At 55.2% G+C, this 3,709-nt stretch overlaps 1 protein-coding gene across 1 annotated transcript in view; it reads right to left on the bottom strand.

Annotated features, from left to right (window-relative positions):
• RRBP1 (ribosome binding protein 1) overlaps positions 1-700 on the bottom strand; it is a 67,453-nt gene extending 66,753 nt beyond the window's left edge. The window contains exon 1 of the mRNA XM_023753211.1: positions 477-700. The gene's annotated coding sequence lies outside the window, so the exon portion shown is untranslated. The remainder of the gene's footprint in view (positions 1-476) is intronic.
• Between the last annotated feature and the right edge of the window lie 3,009 nt (positions 701-3,709).

Consider the following 3,709-nt stretch of genomic DNA (forward strand, 5'->3'; position numbering starts at 1 on the left):
CGGACTTGCACCCCGGCATACTTCTATCGTTCCGCTTCCGAAAACTTAATCCCTTACTCCCACAGAGTTTGCGCTGCGCCACGCCCACCCACACATTTTATTGCCCCAAGTTTCAAAATCCGCGGGGCAGCCCGACGGCCCGGAGTAGATGGAGGGATAGTCACCTTGCTCCCACGAGGGCGTCCTTGGGTTGACCCGGTCGCGAGGAGGCGTTGAAGTTCACACTGTTGGGGAGACCTCGGCTGACGAGCCCTGCACGAGGTTTGGCCCGGGACACGCCCCCGGCGCCGGACCCGACCCGAGGGTTCGGGAGGGTTCCGCGGCCGCCGCGACGGCTGGCGGCGCTGCCGGGGGGAGGGGCCGCCAAAGGAGACGTGTCACTCGCGGCGCAGCCGGCCCTCGCCCCTGCCCCGGCGCCCCGACGGTCCGGCCCACGCGCCGTGGCCGCCGCTGCAGGGCCGGGCCAAGTTTCTTACCTGCAGCCTGAGAAGCGGGAGGGAGAGCGTGAGGGCAGAAGCCGCGTCGCCGCCGCGGAACCGGGAGAGAGAAGCCGGCCGAGCCTCCGCCGAAAAGCCACCCCAGAGCAGCTGCAGACACCGCGACCCCGACGCCGCCCGCCCCGTCCGCCGTCCGCTCCGGCCGCTAGCTGGCTGCGTGCGCGCGTGTGGAGTCGTGGCACTTTCTGCCTCGGAGCTGGCGAACGGCCCCCTCCGCCGGGATCGCCGCCTCCTGCCTTCCCCACCCGCGCCAGCCATTCATCGGGCCGCCTCTTTCCATTGGCCCGCGCCCCGCCACTCCGCCGGGCGCTGGCCAATCAGAGCGCGGGAGGCCAAGTAGCGGCGGCTGTCATTGGGCAGAGAGGAGGGTCTCCGCCTGGGCCAATGGGAGAGGGGAGGAGCTGCAGGGAACCGGGAGGGCGGGAGCCGTGTCGGGGGCGGGGCTGCGCGGCGCTCGGGCCCCGGCGGGGGTCGGAACGGGGGCGGGCCGCACCGTCAGACGGGGGAGGGGGACGCCGACCGCCCACGCCCCACTGTGGGCCCGCCGCGCCGCTCCCGGAGGCTGACTTGGAAAGCGGCTCTGCCTGGGCGGGAGGGGGGAGGTTCGAGTCCCGGCGCGCTGGGCCTGCGCCCCTGAATCCCGACGAGCTGAGATGGCAGAGGGTGTTACCCTGCACAACCCACCAACAACCGGGAAAAATGCTTTATTTAAACCCAACTAACTTCCCCCAGAACAGCGCCCCCTCCGGGCCCCGGGTGTGAGGACAGACTCTGCTGGGGATCAATCCAGGGAGGGGAAGTCCCTATCTTCAAAGAGACTGCAATCAGCACCAGAAAGGATTTTCTTGAGTAAATAGAGGAACTGGGTAGAAAGGCCAGAGGTGTATACGGAGTGGAGGGCGACGTCTTTGCACTCATTTTTAGGGAGGGTACAACTGAGGCACAATCTCCTCCAAACCACAGCTGGCAGAGTAATAATTACAGGCCGCCTTGGGCTTTTACTCCTTGAATGGGGAGGGCGAGAGGGTCTGAACCAAGAAAACACCCATTTCCCAGAAAACTGAGCAAAATAGTACTTCTTCATTACATGGCATTATTTCCCAATGTAAGCCAACACCCTCTCTTAATAACCAAATGAATCTTTTAATTAAGACCATTTTAAGCCTGAGTTTTAACTATTATATCCGTTTCTCTTAAACCTAACTCTTTGAACTTGATCCAAAGCTAGGGTCTTTGAAATTAAGGTTTCTGAGAGGCCAAAAGGGCTGCAGCAGCCTGATCTGCCCCACGTGACTTTCCTAGCCCCTGTGGCTGAGAATCCTGCTCCTAATATCCATATCTTGGCCGATTTCATATGACCCCCCTTTTTGTTACTGGTACTGTACTGGTGGGTGTTAGGAAGATGTGGAAAATATAAGCCATCGAAATAAAGAGGGGCTGGGGTGAAATAAAACCGCTCATTCCTATTTTTAATCTCAGCAGTTCCTTGGCATATTAATGATTAATCAACGGGAATTAACCTGGATTAGCTTTCCAGGGGCGAGCTCTGGCTTGAAATAAAAATCAAGAAATTCAGCTTCTTAAAAAAAAGAAAAGAAAATAAAAAGAAAGGAAAGAAAGAAATCCATTGCCCTAACTGGTTTGGCTCAGTGGATAGAGTGGCGGCCTGCAGACTGAAGGGTCCCAGGTTCGATTCCAGTCAAGGGCATGTACCTTGGTTGCGGGCACATCCCCATTGGGGGGTGTGCAGGAGGCAGCTGATCAATGTTTCTCTCTCATCGATGTTTCTAGCTCTCTATCCCTCTCCCTTCCTCTCTGTAAAAAATCAATAAAATATATTTTAAAAAGAAAGAAAGAAAGAAAGAAAGAAAGAAATCCAGCTTCTGGCTGGCACATGCTACCATCTAGTTCTAATTGAGCATGGGTAAACCAGTTACCATCTCTGAAAATGGGTGCACTCCTCTAGGACAATAATTGCCCCTCTGGGTTTTAGACAGGAAATACATTCATTTGTGTTTATTGAGTGCCTATATGCAAGCAGCCTTGAGCGATATACTGACCCAGTAAAGACCCAACTGTCCTCAGGGACTTTCTGTGGGCAGAGACTTCCTTTATCTTATTTACTGTTTAGGTTTTCTCGGAGAGAGATCCTGACAGGAGGGCTTGGGTTTAAGTGACTCGTTTTGGGGATGATCACAGGAAACAATGGTAGAAAAATGAGATGGGAAGGAAGAAAAGTGGGTTATATACCTACCCACTCCTAGTCCTTGGTTGAGGGCTTCTTCTGGGGGGACTTTAACTTGTCCTCGTGCACCATCAGCCAGAGCAAAGTAGCAAGAATCCCATGGCAGAAGGTGAGTGCCTACAGGGCACCGAGGGGTTGGGGGTTAGGAGGGGAGTGGTCACAATAGTGTCTTCTACCCAACTCTGACCCAGTACCAGCACAGAGTAGAGACTCAGTAAATACATGTTCCATAAATATTGTTAAATGAAATATAAGATTACAAACTCCCTAGGAGTAAGGGGTGTTGATATGTTCCAGTATGGAAACCTTTCCTCCCTCCCTGTCCTGTGTTCCTCCACCAGGCTCCATCAGGGGCAGGTCAGCTCCCACCCATCCCCCATCCTCTGACCTGGCCTGGCCACTGCTGTACCCATGAACCGCCATCCTTAGCCCTGCTCAGCCTCATCAGTGTATTTCAGCCTTGCTCTCTCCCAAGGTGTATCTAGGAAAAACCAGAACCACCCAGGACTAGATGGACAGGGTTGCCTGCATGGGAGTGAGTGCCTGCCCCTGCTGCATTGTCTACCATAGACCTGTATCTGCCAAATCACACAATCTTCCATGGCAGGAGAGAAAGCCCATCACAAAGTGCCCTCCAGGCCCATCTGCTCATTGCCAGGCACCAGGCTAGAGCCTGGGAAACAGATCCCTGCCATCCCCCTGGATGACGGTCCAATGAAATACTGTCACGTGTAAACTGGCCAGAGAGAGAGAAGCCCACAGACAGGGATGGGCAGGGACAGGCAGGGGTGTTAACCTTCACTGAGGACAGTAGAGGTGTGACAAAAGAAGCTTGAATGGAGTTAGCCAGGTCAAGAAGTGGGTGGAAGGCCCACCTGATGCAAGAACAGCTGGGCAAAGGCCTGGTGATCTCAGCATGATTCACAAGGGGCAACTACAAATTGTGTTTTGCCAAAGCCTGAAGGAT

Source organism: Myotis lucifugus, unplaced genomic scaffold (genome assembly GCF_000147115.1).
Source record: "Myotis lucifugus unplaced genomic scaffold, Myoluc2.0 scaffold_42, whole genome shotgun sequence".
Taxonomy (NCBI): Eukaryota; Metazoa; Chordata; class Mammalia; order Chiroptera; family Vespertilionidae; genus Myotis; species Myotis lucifugus.